We start from the raw sequence: 20,003 nt of genomic DNA, 5'->3' as shown, positions 1-20,003 counted from the left end.
ATACATACAGATTTTATCTTTTAATTTTTTCAGATTTTATATGTAACATATCATGTCATAGATCTTAGGGTAGGTTGATTTATTGATCTGATTATATGCATGTTAGATTAATATAATTAATCTAGTTGCTTTCTGCTGTGATTTATTTTAAAATTTTTTGAAATACATATATAAAATCACCTACATTTTCCAACATAAATAATACATTAACAATTTTATCATGGTTGTTTTTAGATACCAGTGATGATACGGAGTAACTATTCAGATGAATTAATTGCTATTGCTAGAGGTCCTAACAATATTGTAAATGGATATAATGGTTTCATCATTAATGAATTTAAATTTCATACAAAAGAATGTAAAAAATTTAGAAAAATCTAGAACTGTGGCATCATGGTAGAAGCAGATGAAAAGAATTATTATGGTGTACTTACAGATATTTTTAAGTTAGATTATTATAAAAAATTTAAAATTATATTATTTCGATATAATTGGATGGATATAAACTCCCCAAGTGGCTTAAAGCAAGATACAAATAGATTTACATTGGTAAATTTTTCAAGGCTGATATATACTGATGTTTTATTAAAGGATGATCCATTTATTTTTTCATCTCAAGCTTGACAAGTTTTTTTTATATAAGAGTTGAAAGATAAAGAATGGGCTGTTATTGTGAGAATGAAACCCCGAGACTTGTATGATATGGGAAAGAGGTTAGAAGTAGAGGATGATGAGACTTATACGTAGTGTATGCCTTATAATTTTATATCGACTAATGATCTAAATGCTACAAGCTTGGTTAGGATGGAGATTGAAGGAGAAAATATTGATTGATTTTGAATTGGTAAGAGATTTAAGATGTGTACATTTATTATATATTCATGTTCGTTTAATAGATTTTGTTTCTTATTAGCAATTTAATCAATATTATATTTATAATTTTATAACTTACATTATCTGAGTTTTGTTTCTATTTGTGAATATTAGGTGACATCATGCCTCGACGTAGATGATTCCCACAGTTTGAGGCCGGTCCTTCATCATTCCCGCAGTCAAGGCAGCCCCCACAGTTTGAGGCCGATCTTTCATCATTCCCACAGTCGAGGTAGCCCCAACAGTCTGAGGCCGGTCCTTTGTCATTCCCATAGCAGTTTGATGCTGATCCTTTTGAGTCATAGCCGAATTCTCTTGCTGAGGAGAATCCTATTATGGATGAGATACATATACATGGTATTTAATAGAAGTATTATATATTCATGACTATTAAGACTTGAGTATTAATTTTTGTTAGGTGATTCTTAATATTAATTCTCATTTTGTTGTTATTATAGATGCATCCGGGAGAGCACGTATTAGACATAGACTCACACGTGCTAGGGATATTTAGCGCTTACCTGAGGGTGAGAGGGTTGTCATTGGTGCAATCAGATGGGACAGCCTGTCAATAAGGCAGCTAGATTGTTGACGAGCTTCTTAGGTACTGTAGCATGGAAGGATCAGCTTTGTCCTTTGAATTATGCTAGATGGAATGATATGCCTCATGCATATAAGCTTGAGATTCTACGATTAGTAGAGGTAAAAAGATGATTTAATAATTTATGTTAATTTGTTTATAATTATTTAATTATATTATTTAATAATTTAATATTTTTCATTGCTTTATTGTAGAGCAAATTTGTAATCCCTCCAGATAGCTATGAATGGATACTGAAGTCCGTCAATTGAAAATGGAAAGAATTTAAGACAATGCTAAAGAGGAACTATAAGAGAGAGGGTTTGGTGGAGGACGATGTTGCTTGTATTTATCCTCCTGATGTGGATCTTCATCGATGGAGGGAGCTTGTCCATTATTGGTTCTCTGAGAGGGGATAGGTAATTGTATACATTCATCCAATATCTTATGTTCTATTGATTACTAACATAGATAATTTAGAAACATATACAAGATATATTGCTTTGTTTTCTTTATTTTGTAGACATATTCTGCTATTGGTAGAGCTGCATGAGCAACTCAGTCTGTTCTTCATACATCAGGGTCCAAGAGCTATGCGCGATGTAGATAAGAATATATATATATTTTGTAATATTTAGCATATTACAAACTTTTTAAGACAAATTTAATGTATACACATTCCTCATGCTACTTACTGAAACTGTGTATCATGTATCACATATCATGTATCATGATACCTATAAGTTTTATTAAAACTCTTATAGTTTGTCAATTGAAATTTATGGATCATATATTTTATAAAATTTATATTTTTTGTTGATGGGTGAGCATGGGAGAAAGCCTGGTCAAGTGGAGTTTTATAGGATGATTTATGTTTATCGAGATGGTCATTTTGTTACTGATAAGTTGAGAAATATATTTATATGAATTTATAATCATTTAGTTCAACGATTCATATTTTTAGTTTTTAATTATAAAAAGTAATATATATTTTTATCTTGAATATAGGAGAGAGCTTCATCTCTTGTTGCAGAGCGTGTCAGTGAGTCCTCAGCATCTATGGAGGCCAATCGTGTCGAGGCCCAGGTGATGATGGAGTTGCTGGGACTAGACAGCTTTAGTCGAGTGAGGGGATATGGAGTTGGAGTCACCCCCACTCAGTTATCTGATATACGTCGATACACTCAGGGTGCTAGAGAGAGCTCTAGCAATGCAAATATTTCTATGCTCGAGGCACGGATGGAGGCACGGATTGAGCAGTAGATGGAGGCACAGGTGGAGGCATGAATTAAGGAGTAGCTATAGGCACAGGTGCAAGTGTAGATGCAGGCGCGGGTGTAGGCACAGGTGCAAGTGATAAGATAGAATTATGATACTATGATATCCACCTTGAAGACTCAGATTGATCAGTTGACATCTGCATTGTAGACATTTGTGGACTCTTCCAGAATACATATCTTACTCTATTTACAAGTGTTCATATACTTAATCATTTGATTTATGTTATATTTTTTGTATTCTTAATACTGAAGTTTTTATATATTTGTTGTAGGCTCCACGTGGTTCCAGCAGTCGTGGAGTTGATGACGATCATGCTTCTATGGATGACTGATAGCCTGACACCTCTATATCTCTTTTTGAGTTTTATAGTTTTTTTTTCTTTCTTCTTTTTAGTTGTGGATCGTAATGTCCTGAACATGATCAACATTGTAATTATAATATTGTTATGTGATATGGAATGTTATTACGACTTTATGTTGGTATTTGAATTTTGTTATGATGAGACAAATTTATTTTGAGAACTCATTTCTGAAATCTTGTTGACTTGAACCTCTAATTGTTTATTTTCCATTCTCAAGTGATAAGGGACTTCATGTGTTTTGTTGCTGCTCGATTCGGTCGAGATTGGAGAGAGGGTGACTAAGCCCCAGACGGAGATGTTGGTGCTGGAGTGATCTGCAAAATAAGTCTGAATTGAAAGTTTTCCTCCTACGAGGATCCTCCGATTCTCAAGTCAGATTCAGAGAACAAAGAGAGCAGTAATGAGTTCTCTGAGAGGGGTTGCTTATCTTGGTCCTTAGAACTTTAGTTGTTTATATAGAATATCATCAAACAGCTGGTCGAACAGCTGTAAGATCATGTGATTTTGAGATTGCAGGGTCGTTGAACATATCATTACGGATGAGATATTTTAGCCTTTGATCATTCCCATAAAATCAGGGGATATGGTTATCTCTGAACTCATCTACTTGAGGTGGACAGCTATTGCACACGTTAAGGAATGAGTCGATCGAGGTAACGGGGACAGCTCACATGCTCACATGCCAGGAAGACCACATGGCAGGCAATAAGTTAGTAGCTCAGCTCTGCATACTTCTGCTCTGCTCTTAGGTCGGCAGCCACTGCAATAGCTCAACGGTCTGAGGAATCCCATGAGAACATGCTGATCTGAGGTATTCACGTTATCACCGTAACACTATCCCGCTATTCTTGAGTCTGAGGATCAGACGAAAAGAGTATCTCAAAAATTGTACCTCAGATCAGGGGATGCGTGTGCTCATGCTTTCTTTTGGGGCCCCAGCATTTAAAGGTGATGCCGTCAGCTTGACTGGTGGAAGCATGCAGCGAATGATTATGATTGATGGGATCATATAACCGATGGTTTTCTCATGAATTGAGCTTCTCCAGATGGTGGTTTTTTGTCTTCACCCTTTCCTTCTTTTAAATCTACCCCTCGAGTGTATAGAAAGACAATCGCAAGACTTTTCTACTCCAAACTTTTGCTGTGACTCTCGATGATTCTCAAAGATAAGATGGATCTAGAGCATTTCAGAAAGCTTGAGTTGGTGCTGGCCAGGAAGAGGCAGACAAAGGTTCTGCCCATCGATCCCTCGATCCCGTCGGGTGGTGATGTGAGGTTTTCGATCGTTGAATCGATTGCTGTGGCCATAAGGGACGAGAATCCTCCCTCAATCAGTGAGCCGATAGTTACCTCATCAGAAGTCATGGTGAAATCTCCATTGGAAGGGATTCTGACAGAAGAGAGATTGATGGAGAAGGTGCAATCGATGGGCTCGATCGACCACCCTAAGGTGGTCTCAGCAGTGGCCAAGCAGGTAGAGGATGCAGGTGATCATTCTGAGGAGGCTTCGGTGATAGTGACAGAAATTGGAGAGCCTTTGGAATGGGTGCTCTTACTTCAATGCCTCCCCCCGATTGTAACATAGACGGGGACTTCGCAGCCGGCGCCTTCTGCTCCATCCGCAGCAAAAAATCTCAAATCTGTGATGAAACTTTTGGGAAACTTTCTTTCTCCTATTGAGAAGCTGCACATGGGTGGGCCCAACAATAGATAGTGGGTGCTTTGAGATCTCTTGCCCAGGAAGAGTGTCTTCAAATATCTTCTCTTAGCCTTTCGTGACTTGCAGCACCTAATGATTGCATGCCAATTTATACAGGTCGGATATTATTTAGTCAGTTTTATTGGCTCTACCCCTGAAGCCTCCATAGAACTTACTGCAGTGAGGGAGGAGATTGACTCATCGAGATATCACTTGGGGCAGGTAGAGTCGATCAATTTTGAGTTGGTCAAAGAAGCCAACTCTTTCGAAGAGACTCTCTGAGAAGCTTGAGAAATGGTTGATCGTCAGGACAATGAGCTGAGGAGGGCCAAGAAGGAGATTGAAGACCTCGAGCGGCAGAGATCTAAAGCTGAAAGAAGGATTGAAGATCTCATGGGACAAAGGTCTAAAGCTGAAAGAAACTACCACCGAACCCATGATGATGTAGAGCATATGAGGAGGGTGCTTGAAGGGAAAAGGAGCAGAGATTATATCCCCTCGAAAGTTTATTCTCGAAGGAGTTCCAATAGAAGCTCAGCTAAGAGGGCCAGGACCTTAGAAAGAGTAAGGTGCAGGGAAAGAACACCTCTGAGGGGTGAAGCTCTACTTCTAAAGGGGTCCAAGCATCCCCAGAGCCGCCTGTCGAGCTTCAAGAAGCTTTGCCAGAAATGGAGCACTTGAAGAAGAAGCTGGAGAAAAAAAGAGAGAGCTAAAGTCTTCTTTGACGTCAACTCATAGATCAGGAGCTTTTAACTATGAATGTTGAAAGAAGGAAAAGCCGACTGGTGAAAAAGGAAGCTGAGATCATAAACCAAGCTTGCAAGATGGCATTCTCTATGGACTTCAAAAGGTGTAAGATAATAGCTCAGGCACATCTTCCTGCTGACAATGTCGAGCTTTTATAAGTCAATTTTTTAGATGAAAGCTTGAAGGCTGTGACAATGGATAGCGTAGAGAGATTTGCAAGAGTGTCTCGTTATTCCGCTAAAGCAAATAAAATCGATGCTGCCATCCAGACTAAAGAGGCTACCGATGTTAAGGAAGGTTGTTCTGAAGCATGTCCTGATGGGGTTCCAAAGTAGTGACTTGTATTTCTTTTCTCTTTTTTTCTCTTCTATAATCTGAACTTTGTAATCATTTTGATGTGAATGATTAAAGTTCATTTTATTGCTAGTGCTCATAGTGTTTGAATGGATTAGTGCAAATTACATTCTAAGCTGAACTAGCCAAATTTTGGTCTATATTAACCAATAATTTAGCTGTAATCATAAAATATGATCTAAGCTATAATTCAACAAATAAATAACCTGAGCAACATTCTGAGTAGAGCTGGCTCGAGCCACAATCTGAGCTGTAATTCAAGTAATATAATTCATACATATTGTACAGGGGTTAGAAGAGTTAGAATTCAAATCATCTCCATGTGGTAGGTACCATCGCACGTTCTCGCACAACTCTTCGAAAGTGGCACAGAGTATGATTCACCTGTTGCTGGCATTAACTACCATATCGGCGGTAGGAGTTACATCCAATCAAGGGCTGCCACACATTGAACGTCTGCTCTTAGTCCGTTGACTCATGCCTAGAATAATCAATGCTCTAGAAGAAAGCATCGCTTGGTGATAATTTGAACTCTGGGGCTATTTAAAACCTCAGATGAGACTGGGCGTAGGCTTTTAGGGTTCACCCTTATGTCTTTTTGTCACAAGTCTTCCTCTTCTATCGACTGTCACTTCCAAACTTCTTCTTGCAAGGGAGATGGCCCTCAGAGACTCTAATTTTGCTCCACTGGGATTTAAGTCCAAGTTGATAGAAAGGGATGTGATACTGCTTCACGAGCAGTTTTAAATCCCTCCAAAGTTCCAGCTGGAAATTCCAGGACCGAATGATCAAGTTTGCCGCCCTCCCCCAGGCCGGATGAGTCTCTACGAGGAATGTTTCTGGGCTGGGCTAAGGCTTCCTCTCCACCCCTTCTTCATGGCTTTTCTTCAACACCTTGAGAGGTCGCCCTATTCTATAGTCCCAAACTCTTGGTGGCATATCAATGGATTCACCACAGCATGCACGTTGGTTGGGATTGATCCTAGCATTATACTTTTCCTCTTCTTCTTTAACCTCAAAAGGCATTCAGATTCACATGGGTGGTGGTATGTGTCGACACAAAGGAAGAAGAACATCCATCTGCTGATACAGGATGCTCCTACCACTATCTATGATTGAAAGGAGTGGTTCCTCTTCATCTCCTAGACATCTGGTGAGGACTTGGGGTTCGTTGCTTGGGGCGAACCCCAAGAGGCCGTGCTAAAGGAGCCACTTTTGAATCAGAGCCAAAGGGAGGAGGCGAAAGTTTTACATAACTTCAAGATTCCAATGCTGAAAGAGCTTTTATCAGTGTAGATGCTATTCAATATCGGCATCAGTTAGGCAGCCCCTCAAGGTACGCATGGGTCACCTGTCTCAAGGATGCGTGTTCATTTCTGCTTTACTCCTACACTAACCATTTGGTTGCCTTGGCTGCAAAAATAGTTGTAGAGATAGGCCCGAATAAGATGAAAAAAATTAAAGAAGAAGACTCATAAAAGAAGATAGCTGAGCTTGCCGATGGTCGGAACACCCATATCAGGATTATGCACCCCCACCCCCGTGCTACCAGCTCCTGGGTCTAAAGACCTTGAGCCTCCTCGTGCTAACAACTTCAAAATCATGCGGATCTATCCTGGGTCGACTTCATTGGCTTTTGATGGGGATCGAAGAAGCCAAACCAATCGATCCATAGAGGAGGCAGTTCTGAGCCTATCGACCCTAGAGGAGGTAATTTTGAGCTCGCTAGCTCCTTCCGTCATTGCATTCAAAGATGAGCCGACCAATGAGGCTGGGACTTCTGTGGCCATGCCAGCTACACTGAAGCTCGAGGCTTCAACCTTAGAGAACTATCAACTAGCGCATGAGCTATTTATCAAAATGCTCCTCCTAGCTGATGCAACCAATCTACTAGCTGACCCACATAGGGAGGTGCGAAGAAAGGCTATGGAGAGCTTCATCCGGGTGGGTTTGAGTTTCTGTAGTTTTATTTACTTTAAACATTCACTTATCATGTGCACTGAAAAGAGATTTTTCTTGATAGCTCATCCATTATCTAAATGGGTATATGGAGAGCTGTCGCGATCTTTCGGCTGAGGTGAGGAAGCACCAAGCCGATGTCGAGATGCTCAAGGGCACCAGGGACAAAGTTGTGAGAGAGGCTGGAGGGGCCTCCCCGAGGGCCGATGCCACTGAAAGGAAAGCTGAAGATGCTGAAGCAGCATTAAGAGGAGCCATCGAGGAGAATTTTCGACTACTGAAAAAACTAAGGAGCTTGAAACTTAGCTGGAGGTGGCAGATAAAAAGGTAGTAGAGGCCGCTTCCAAGGCTGTTGTGGACTTTCGAACGTCAGTGAAATACGAGGATGAGAAGATTAAGTTTTTCGCTGATGCCTATGTCGGTGGGAAGCAGTGGGTCCGGGACAGGATTGCTACTAAGTATCCAGAGCTAAATCTAAATTTTTTGGATGAGCTTTGGGAACCCACTGTAGTCGACGTACCTACGATGGACACTCCAGCTCCAGGCACTCCCTCTTAGGCTTTTACCTTTCTTCTTTTTTTTTCATATCCAGAACTTCCAAGGTCTCTGTAAAAACTCTTATTGTAAATATTTGATAGAGAATGAATGAAGAGAATCTGTTCTTCTTCTTACTTCTCGCCTTTCATTTGTGATCACACACTCTTATTTAGCATGCAGGCAGATTTAGGACACTAGGCTTTATAGTGAACTTGTAGAAAGTAGGAGTGTTTCGAGCAAAGGAACACTAATGGTAGCTAAGTTAGTTTTGAATTAGGCTTGATCAAAGATCACTGAGACCTAGGCCGATTGAAGGTAATTATTTGTGTTTGTTGATCTGAGGCAATTGTTTGGGTGGCATCTTTATTTCGCCTCTTTTAATGTGGATAGTCATTGGGAACAATGCTTGCTGACTCTTTCGATAGGACAATACTTGAGAAAGAATGTAAGACTTATAGGAGTACGCCATGCCTGTAGGAAAATATCACGTAGCCATACCCTGATTCATGAGGTGTCGCTTAGATTTATTTCTCACAGTTGGAAAACACACCATTTACCACCTAATAAATAGCTATATTCCTTCAAGCCATCGATTGGCGATTGATGCGGGCACTAACTTCTATAAATAAGGGTTGAAAGCCTTGGGGCTGAAAGCCAGTTGAACCCCACCTTTCATCTTTCTCACCTTACAATTTTTTTTTTATTTTTCTTTCCTTGGCCACAATGACACCACCTCTGCATCCACCCCTGTCAGTAATCAAGGCCAGAGTAAAGCAATGGAGGGCTCTGGTGAGAGCGACCCGAGAGAGAGCAAGAACCAGATGCACCGGTCCGTCTTCCTCTCATAGGGTGCCCTCCAACTCTCGGATCCCACTGCCTTCTGAGAGTGGACATACCCCCAGTTTGGATTGATTCTACCTGGTGTCCGAACATGCTATGCCAAAGAGTCTTGAGCCTCTATGGAGTTTGAGTAGACTGTCGACATCACTGCTGGTGGCTTTATCCTCGACTTCGAGGACTATAAGGCCCATTTGCTACAGATCATGCCATATTTGGAACTCCAATTCCTCCAATCCAAAAATAGCAATGAAGAGGTGGGGGACTTCTCATCGGATAAGGACTGAACATCTCCATCTTCATCTTGTTTTGCTTTTCCCTTTTCTTCCTTTTCTTTTTTTGATAAGGTGGTGTTTCAGACACCATCTGTTTCTTATAAATATTCAAATGAATGAAAAGAGGTTCTCTTCCATAGTGCTTTTATTTTCTTTGTTCATGGTTGGATATTTTTGCTTTACATGTAGAGGTTGATTTCGACCTAAGGCACTTAGAATTATTTCAATATGACTCAATTTTGACCTCAAGAATTTAGATGAACCTGTTTTAATTTAAGAGAAATAAAATAACCTCAAACAAACCTTAATGGAAATGGTTTTGGCCAAAAGGGACTTTGGTCTTGAACAGAAGAACCTCAACAGTGGCTAGGTCAATCTCAAACTGTTTTGAGTCATGGCTGATCAAAAGCAATTATCTGAATGGCATCTTTGCTTTGCTCGTTGATGCGAGAGGCATCTCTGCCTTGCTCACTAATGCAACTGGCATTTTTGCCTTGTTGATGTGAGCAGTATTTTTACTCTGCTCGTAATGCGAGAAGCAGCGTATGCTCAGCTCATCTTATGAGTAGCAGCATGTGTATTTATCATCTTCATGCGAGAGGCAGCATGTGCTCAGCTCATCTTATGAGCGGCAGCATGTGTACTTCCCATAATGCGAGAGACAACATGTGCTTAGCTCATTTTGTGAGCCGCAGCGTGTGCACTAATGCGAGAGGCATCTTGTGCTCAGCTCATTATGTGAGCGACAATGTGTGCACTACTCATCTTCATGTGAGAGGTAGCGTGTACTCAGCTCATCTTGTGAGCAACAGCGTGTGTACTTCTCATAATGCGAGAGGCAACGTATGTTAAGCTCATCTTGTGAATGACAGCATGTGCATTGCTCGTCTTCATGCGAGGGGCAGCGTGTGCTTAGCCATCTTGTGAGTGACAGCATATGTACTTCTTGTAATGCTAAAGGTAGCATGTGCTCTGCTCATCTTATGAGTGACAGTATGTGCACTTTCCGTAACATGAGAGGCAGCATGTGCTCAGCTCATCTTGTGAGTGATAGCATGTGCACTTTCCGTTCTCATATCATAGGTTGAGGGTCCTTATCGATTAGCCCTCCAGAGGCCCTTTAGGGTCTCCCTCCACATCTCGTGCGACTAGGGCTCTGATGGGGTCTTGTAAGTTATCCCTATCTCTAAGTTGCCGAGGTATTGGTCAGCTTTACAGGTCACTCTCATGTGCAAACAAGATTTGATGAAACTAAAACTTTATGTATGCAATAAAATATTACAACATCCTCATTGATAATACAAACGGAGGTTGGCCAAATTTTATGGCCTAGGAAGCGAAGTGCCGTCAAGCTACTTTAGCTGATAGATCCCAGGGCATACTACTTCATCCACTTGGTAAGGACCTTCCCAATTAAGTAATAACTTTTCCTGCTCAGTGGGTTGTGATACCTCAGCTTGCCGCAATACTAGGTCACCAACTTGGAACTCCTTGGTCTTGACTCAGGCATTATAATAGTTGGCTACTCTCTGGTGATAGGCAGCCATCCACACAGCGGCATGCTCCATACTTTCTTCAATCAAGTTGAGATTAGCCTGGAGCCATACTGAGTTGGTGTCTTCATCATATTCCTCCACTCTAAGAGATGAAAATCCAAACTCCACAGGAATGACTACCTCAGTCCCAAATGCAAGATTAAAAGGAATCTTGTCGGTTGGGAGTTGTTGGGGATGTCTGGTTAGGACACCACCTTCACAAGATCTTTTCAATACTAAACGTTGCAGCAGGAAGAAACAAGAAATAAAACAGAAACACAATCAAATATGTAGATCTGTCAAAAGGCTTACCTCCATGGGGCATTAAAGCTTCACTATGAAAAAGAGAAAATTATAAGAAGAGATTACACCCTCAACCCTTGTACACCCAATCTCTCCCTCATAAGAAGCTCTCCCTCACAAAAGTACTCTCTCTAGGAAGATCTCCTGAACTCCTAAAGTGACCATTGTCTGCTGCCTGATAGTTTGTTTGAAGTTCTTTGCTTCTGCTCTCTGTCGGCATCCTTCTCAAGGTCTGCTGTTGCTAGACTCTTCACGGCTACTACTCCTCAAATTTGTTGAACACCACTGTTACCATGGATACCAAACCTCTGTTCGCCATGGGGTCTTTTAAAGGCCTAGAACTAAGCTCAATCTTGAGTACAGAATGCGTAAAAGGCATCTGTTAGAGTCCTGATGGGATACTGTGACCAAAACCAAGTCGAACAATACTTTTGATCACATCAAAGCCTCCCAGAACTATCAGATCATGATAAAAAATCATACGAGCAGTCAGATCATGCAATAGGCCACCTGATCCATGAAAATCCCTGTGAACTATAAGAAACGCCCTAGGAAATAGTGCCAGTCCATCGTAGACCTTGAGAAACCCAGGGGAAACAAGTTCTTGATCCATCATGGGTCCTTATAAACCATCGATCCATGCACTGTGTGTGGACCACATGAGAGAATCACACAGGCCACACCTGTGTGCGCTCGTCTGGGCCTGGGCCGCGCCTGCACGCACCCGCTTGGGCCTGGGCCACACACCGTGCGTGCCTGCATGCCGCTGCCAGCCTCCATCTACCTTCACCTATTCGTGGGCTGTACTAGCTTCTCTCATGCGTAACTTCTCCATCTGGACTTCGTTTGGACTGATCTTGAGCTTGTTGGACTCCGTTAGTCATTTCGAATCTTGCTGTGGGCTCAATATGGATCAAATCTCAAGATATCAAATTTTAATAATCTCCATCTCGACTCGATATTTAGCCTCCTTTTAACTCTGAGAGCTTCTAAATCTCCTCGCCCCCATATCCTGAGATAATCACCTGCTGATCATGGATGGGCAAACATGAGAATCGAGCCAAACCACTCGATCCCATCTCCATCATATGCTATGCTCCTCCTGACCTGAGACTTGCTTAGGATATCCTCTTGTGGCAATAGGAATCTCATCCTACGATATCACCTCTCATTCTTTCGAGTCTTCCATCTCGTGCCTGATCCACCTCCACCTGGAGCTTCACCTTGCTTTGGGCTCCTCCTGACTCCTAAATTTCCAACTCGCACTAGGCTCTCTACCAGATAGTAATATCCTCTCATCCTCTTCTTTCTCTTTAGAAAAATTTTATCACCATCTAACACCTTCAGGATTTCTCCATCAGCTACTGTCTTGTAGTCTCTTGAATCCAATCTGCTTAGTGAGATAAGATCTCATCTGAAATCGGATATGTATCGGATCTCCCTCAATCTCCTGACACACCATCATATATCATCCAACTAACCATCTTGATGCCTTTGATCACAAAGCTCAATCCATCTGGTAGATAAACAGTGCCTTCACTACTCTACAAAGAGTCAAACTGCTCCTCTTTACAACATACATGATAGGTGTATATAGAATCTAAAATCCACTACTGGAAAGAAGTAAATGAAGGGAGGAAAACTATTTCTCTTTAGAAGGCTCAGGTTGTATCTAAAATTTTTTTATTAATCTACATGAATAAGAATCAAATTCTTACCTGATTAGCAATGGAATAAGAGATCAAATCTAAAATAATCTGATATAAACCTTCATGGAGGTCTGGATGTACAGATCCTCTACTTCGCATGCACGCCAGACGTCGCAGAAAAGCAGGATGAACTCGAATCTTCGCAATCCAATCAAATGAGAGAGGAGATATGCTGGTGTGACACCTCACACCAGTAGATGGGATACCCAAGGTGGGCCCATGCCCAAGGGAGGAGGGGTGGCTGAAGTAACCAGATCTAGGGTTTCAAGGTTAGATCTTGAAACTTTTTCAGGATCAGACAGTGGAAGACTAAAATAAATCAAAATTTATTTTTTAAAATTAGAGAATCTCTAGATCTAAGATTCTATTATATGATTATTACATAGCATTAAATCAAAAATTAAAATATATAGAGCATGAACTACATGTTGATCATACCAACATGTTTCTATACTACATCTTATGTATGTATTAAACAATAGATCAGATCTATTACCTTACAAGTTAGATATTCTAACCTTGCTGATCCAGGCTTGAGGATGATGTTGCAAACCGCACACATGTTCGGTCTCTAGGAGTCATCCACATGAGCCCATGAATCTCGATCAGAAGTTCTGCTTCAGAAAATCAGCACAGTATGCTAGTACTGCACTGATCCTTCTTCGATGGTTGATCAGGTGCCTCCTTCTTCTTGATTTGGGCTCTTCCAAAGATGAGAAGTAGAAGGAGGAGTTTTAGATCTGAAATCCTCTCAGAAAATGCAAGATAGAGGAAGGAAAGAGATGAAACTAACAATCCTAGAAGAAGACCCTCTTCTTCTTCTCTTTACTCTCTCCTAGACACCCTATCTTATGTCTATTATATCTCCACGACTCAAAGTCTTTCTCTATAATTTTTGGATGCCCCAAAGGTCTCTCAAATCTCTATAATTTGCAAAAATTTTATGAAGAAACTCATTTTATAGAGAGAGATATGATAGAGTCCTTGTCTAGGTCAAATACCTAGTCAAGGCTTATCCAAACATGGCAAGATAAGGGGCACCCAACTCTTGGACGCCTCCTTTATTTTCATGCATGGACCACTAGCAAAGGGTGCACAATGTATACTTTAAAAGCCACAAAAATCTCAAAAAAAATCTGGATAAATTTGGTGCAGAAAGGAAAGAGTTTTGGATTTCTAAAACTCTATCTCATAGAATTTGAAATCCAAACTTATTCCTACTTTGATTTGATCCACAACCACTTTCATGTATGAAAGAAGAGAGAAAATCTTTTGGATGTGGAAAAGACTTGGGAGAGGGCTTTTGTCGTACAAAATAAGAGGAAATTGGCATGGAATAAGAGAGAGGGCGTGGGGGGGCTTATGTGGTGCAAGGTGGAATCCTAGTCTTACTAGGATTCTATCTTATGACTTGTTTTAATTTGATTTCTCAAACCAAATTAAACTAAAATTAGATCAACCTAATTATAATAGGTCTTAACCCAATTAAGAATCTAATTTAATTAGATTAAATTATATTTAAATTAGATTTAATTTTTTAATCAAATTAAAAATTAGGTTGACCTAAGTCCTAATTGAACTAGGACTAATTTTTTCTTGCACTTGGCTTATCCAATAAAGCAATTGGACTTGATCCAATCAAGCCCAAACCAAATCTAATTAAATCATATTAATTAGACTTAATCTCAGCCCATTGGTTTAATCAAATTAAGCCAATTAGCAATCGAATTGCTAATCGATCCTTCTGTAACACTTGCACTAGATTAAATGTCAATCGTTTGATCATTTAACCCTAAAATGATTCTTAATCATTGATCAACCATCCGATCGGATCATGAACTCTAATGTGAGTGACCTTATAGGTCCGAACCTAAGTCGGTAGTATAGAAATAAATTTTTATACCAATCGAAGTGACCATCTAGCAATGGTACCGACGACTGGATAGGTCGAATGTGTAGAACAATATCCTTAGAACCCATGCGGATATAGTTTCCATATAATTCATCCCCTTGACCAAAATGATCATAGGATACCTCAGAGTTCAACTGTCAACTCTGATCAGGTTGTCCACATTGTATTTTAAAATATCAAATCTATCTGATGGATTACCCTGGCCAAGGTTTTGCTAAATTGAAATACAGTGACTCATTCTTCTCCAACTCTTGGAGTAGTCAATTCCATCTCGATCACACTCTGACTTTACAAGTACTTGACTATGCCCAGAAGTCTTCCATCACTGAATTAAAAATTAGTTAGTCCAGTACCAAAGCATAGTGAGTTGCTTGCAAGTCACTGAGGTGATCTCAGGTCTAAGGGATACTTATATCTATATCCCATCAGAGACATTCTCGACAACAGAATGCTCTGGAGTTGGTCACGTTCAATGATGATGTATCCTTACATCTCATCTGTATGCCATACCAGTGTCTCCACACTCCTTGGTTAAGAGGACAACCAATCCATATGGCCTACAGCGACCTATGCTCAATAGAAGTTGTCGTCCTTATTAACAGCCTATCATTTGGTCATGAACAGTTTTAAGGACTAATCGATAAATCCTCTCTTTATTGAATCTAAATAGTCCTAAGGACTTCATCATAACAACGGAGTTCATTAGAAGATGAAAGCTTATGATGAAAATATCAAATATATTTTATTTATTAACAAATCAATTACTATACTTGGTTGCTCAACCGTCAACAACTTGACGATTGATTTTGGGACATATTTTTCAATAACTTCCACTTGTCCTAAAGCCACTCGGCATAGTATCTAATACCCATCTTCGACTTGTGGTTGTCGAACTCTTTTATCGCCAGGGTTTTAGTGAAGGGGTCGGCCAGGTTCTCCTTTCTGTCGATTTTTGAAGGTCGACGTCATCTCGATCCATGATCTCCGGATCAGGTGGAAGCGATGCAAAATATCATGGCTTTGGGTTCCTTCGCCTGAGCTATGCACCAGTGCTGTCACAGTAGGACAGGATCAGACCATCAGGGAGGGTGCTACTCCGAGCTCGTGATGAATTTTCTCAGCTACACAACTTCCTTCCGGCATCTAATGCTGCGATGTACTCTGCTTCACAAACAGAGTCTGCCACAGTATGCTGCTTGAAACTCTTCCAGCAGATAGCTCCACCATTCAGAATAAAGATATAACCCGACATACTTCTACTATCATCATGGTCAGATGAAAGCTGGAGTCTGTAAACCCCATAAGTTTCAGATCTGACTCGCCATAAACCAACCATTGGTCCTTAGTATTTCTCAAATACTTAAGGATGGCCTTAACCACTTTCCAGTGATTTTCTTCAGGATCAGATTGGTATCTACTCACTACTCCTAGTGAGTATGCCACATCTGGTCTTGTACATGTCATGACATACATGATAGATCCCACAGCTGAAGCATATGGGACTCTACTCATACGCTCTCTCTCTTCAGGAGTTGTCGGACAATCCTTCTTAGAGAGAGATTCCATGGCCTATCGATAGATAGCCCTTCTTGAAATTCTCCATGCTGAACTTCTTCAGTACAGTGTCTATGTACGTGGACTGGGATAACCCAAGCATCTTTTTAGATCTATCCTTATAGATCTTCATCCCTAAGATGTAGGATGCTTCACCTAAGTCCTTCATGGAGAACTGTGATGACAACCAAACTTTTATTCCTTGTAGTACGAAGATGTCATTTTCGATTAAGAGAATGTCATCCACGTACAAGAAAAAAATACCACAACTGGACCATTTGTCCCATTTATAGATGCAGGGCTCTTCTCCATTCTTAATGAAGCCATACGTTTTGATCACCTTATCAAAATGCATGTTCCAACTCGAGAAGCTTGCTTCAATCCATAAATGGATCTCTGAAGCTTGCACACCTTGGACTCATCTGTGGATGTAAACCCTCAGGTTGTATCATATACACCTCTTTGGTCAACTCTCCATTCAGGAAAGCTGTCTTTACATTCATTTGCAGATCTCATAATTCAGATGGGCAGCTATTGCAAGCATTATCCGAATGATTTGAGTATTGCCACAAGAAAAAATATCTCGTCATAGTCAATACCATAACGTTGACGATACCCCTTGGCAACCAGATGGGCTTTATAGGTCTCCACCTTTCCGTCTGTGCCCCTTTTCCTTTTGAACACCCATTTACACCCAATGGGTTTAACCCCTTCAGGTGGATCAACCAATGTCCATACATCATTGACCTTCATAGACTCCATTTCGGATTTCATGGCTTCAAGCCATTTCTCAGAATCAGGTCTCTGCATTGCATCCATATAAATGATCGGATCCTCAACTTCTCATCGAGTTCGATGGGATCACCATTCCGGACCAAAAAATCATAGTATTTGTCTGGCTAATGCGGTACTCTATCAGATCGCCTTAATGTGTAGGTACATTGGGCTCTGGATCTGATCTAATCAAATCTGACTCAGGTTCAGCTATTGGTGTCGGTTCTTCTACCTGTTGAACTTCATCAAGTTCAACCTTAGAGACAACGGTTCCTTCATCAAGGAACTCCTTTTCTAAAAAGATTGCCTTAAGGCTGACGAACACCTTTTGTTCATTAGCATGGTAGAAAAAATATCTTTTGGTCTCTTTGAGGTACCCTATGAATGTGCATTTGTCAGACCTAGGTCCAAGTTTGTCTGTGACTAATCGTTTGACATAGGCCGAGCACCCCAGACCCTAAGGTGTGAAAGTGCTGGCTTACGTCCTGTCCATAACTCATATGGAGTCTTAATTACAGACTTACTTGGAACCTTATTTAACAGATAACAGGCCGATTCGAGTGCATATCCCAAGAAGGATATCGGCAAGCAGGCAAAACCCATCATGGATCGGACCATGTCTAACAGAGTCTGATTTCTCTTTCAGACACACCATTATGCTGTGGTGTTCCTGGAGGAGTCCATTGGGAGAGAATCCCATTCTCTCCTAGATATGTGAGAAACTCACTAGAAAGATATTCTCCCTCGATCAGATCGAAGAGTTTTAATGCTCTTCCAGTTTATTTTTCTACTTCACTTCGGAATTGTTTGAACATTTCAAATGAATCTGACTTATGTTTCATCAGATAGACATATCCATATCTGGATAGATCATCCATGAAAGTTATGAAGTAGAAATATCCACCTCTAGCACTTGTGCTCATGGGCCCGCATACATCAGTATGTACTAGGCCCAAGAGCTCAGTAGCTTCTCACCTTTTCTAATAAAAGGTGACTTGGTCATTTTACCAAGAAGATAGGACTCACAGGTTGGAAGTGATTCACAATCACTGACTTCGAGGATTTCCTCTTGAGTCAACCTGTTTATTCTGTTCTTGTTTATATGACCTAGCCTACAGTGCCATAAGTAGATATCTGACACACTATCCAATCTAGGTGCTTGCCAGTAGAATAGACTCTTATCAGGCTTGATCTTTTGGTCTGGCCCTACACTGATGTCCCAGCCTGAACTTGCACCTTCTTCACTTTCTTCTTCTTATTTTTTTTTCTTTCTTAAAGGGTCGAGAACAGAAGATGAACCCCAATTCACCGACTCCATGGAGTGGTGATCCTTCTCAAAGTTCTGAAGCAACCCCAGTAACCGTGGTAGTTCACTTCAGGCTTTGTATTCTATAATGAGTGAGGAATGGGAGATAAGACTTGGACAGCGAGTTTAGTATTGCATCTTTCCCAAGCTGCTCATGCAACGGAAAGCCGAGCTTGCTCAATCATTCCATCAGCTCGATCATGTACAATACATGATCAGTGACAGAGGCACCATCTCATATTTTGGCATTGAAGATGGCACAACTAGTCTTGTGCCTCTCCACTCATCGGATGTGCCAAAGGCATCTTCCAACACTTGAAGCATGTCCTTTGGCTGAGCCATCTTGAATCTGCGACTAAACTCGTTGCTCATGGCAGCCAGCATGATACAGCGCACCATGATCCGATCACTGAGCCACTTCTGTAAGTGTCTCTGACTGTTCCATGTGCATTGGCAGCTGCTTCTCAGGTGCAGGATCCATTATCACATATAGAATCCTTCATTCTCCAGACTATCTTCAACTTTTGGTACCAGCTACGAAGTTGGGTCCCATCAACTTATCATTGTCCAACAATGATCGAGCGATAGAGAAGTGGCCATATTTGCACAAAGAAAAATCATAACCTAATTAGTAATTGATTCATTAAACCTAAAATTTAACTTTAATCAAAAGGTTTCTCTCACTATTTTATTCGAATTGGTAGCCTCTACTCCAATTCGAAAATTACCTAATTTCTTAGTGGGTACTAGAACCACTTAGACTGCACACAAGCCCAACTTTGGTTGGCCAACCCATGTATATCTAAGGGTAGGTTCATAACCAATTATTTCTCTAAATAATTTCTAGTAATTTTAATTTTACCCCAAAAATCTAATCAGTAGGCTTTGGCCTCCACTGTAAGAATCCGATTAGGTCCAACCATTAACATGACCATACTTGGTGCATCTAACCAACGAATGATTAAGCCCAATTTTGGTTGGCTCACCTAACCACCATTAGAGAGATACTTCCAAGTCGTCATATGATGAGTGATAATTTCATTAGTCAACAAGCACCAGGCCTTTGGGTCTACAATGATTATTGAGTTAATGGACTCATTATCAAACACCTTAATGGAGGCTATGACTCAGTTATCTCCATAACTTTATCATTTTAAGGATCTAATAATTTTAGAAGATTTAAATAATTTAGAGGATGAGGTCAGATGAACCAGCTTATCATGATCTTCCCATTGGCTTCACTTAAGTCAGTCACACTGATTTACCTAGCTGACATGGGTCAGCTCGAATAGTCAAGTGATCCGATCAAAACATAATTTCACCAAAAGGCCAGGTAAGTTCGATTAGTGGGAGGGTCGCCAAAACTTGCCTTAGACACCATCAAAAATGGCTAGGTAAGTAGGCTCC

The 20,003-nt window shown here is 40.7% G+C and overlaps 2 pseudogenes; both read left to right on the top strand.

Moving 5' to 3' along the window:
* The first annotated feature begins 243 nt into the window (after window positions 1–243).
* On the top strand, window positions 244–834 carry LOC140853130 (uncharacterized; annotated as a pseudogene).
* A 374-nt stretch (window positions 835–1,208) lies between these two features.
* Window positions 1,209–2,716, top strand: LOC140853129 (uncharacterized; annotated as a pseudogene).
* The last annotated feature ends 17,287 nt before the right edge of the window (window positions 2,717–20,003 follow it).

The sequence above is a fragment of the Elaeis guineensis genome, chromosome 13 (genome assembly GCF_000442705.2).
Source record: "Elaeis guineensis isolate ETL-2024a chromosome 13, EG11, whole genome shotgun sequence".
Lineage (NCBI taxonomy): Eukaryota > Viridiplantae > Streptophyta > Magnoliopsida > Arecales > Arecaceae > Elaeis > Elaeis guineensis.
The sequence above is the reverse complement of the archived record's forward strand: the minus strand, read 5'-3'. Positions and strand labels throughout refer to the sequence as shown.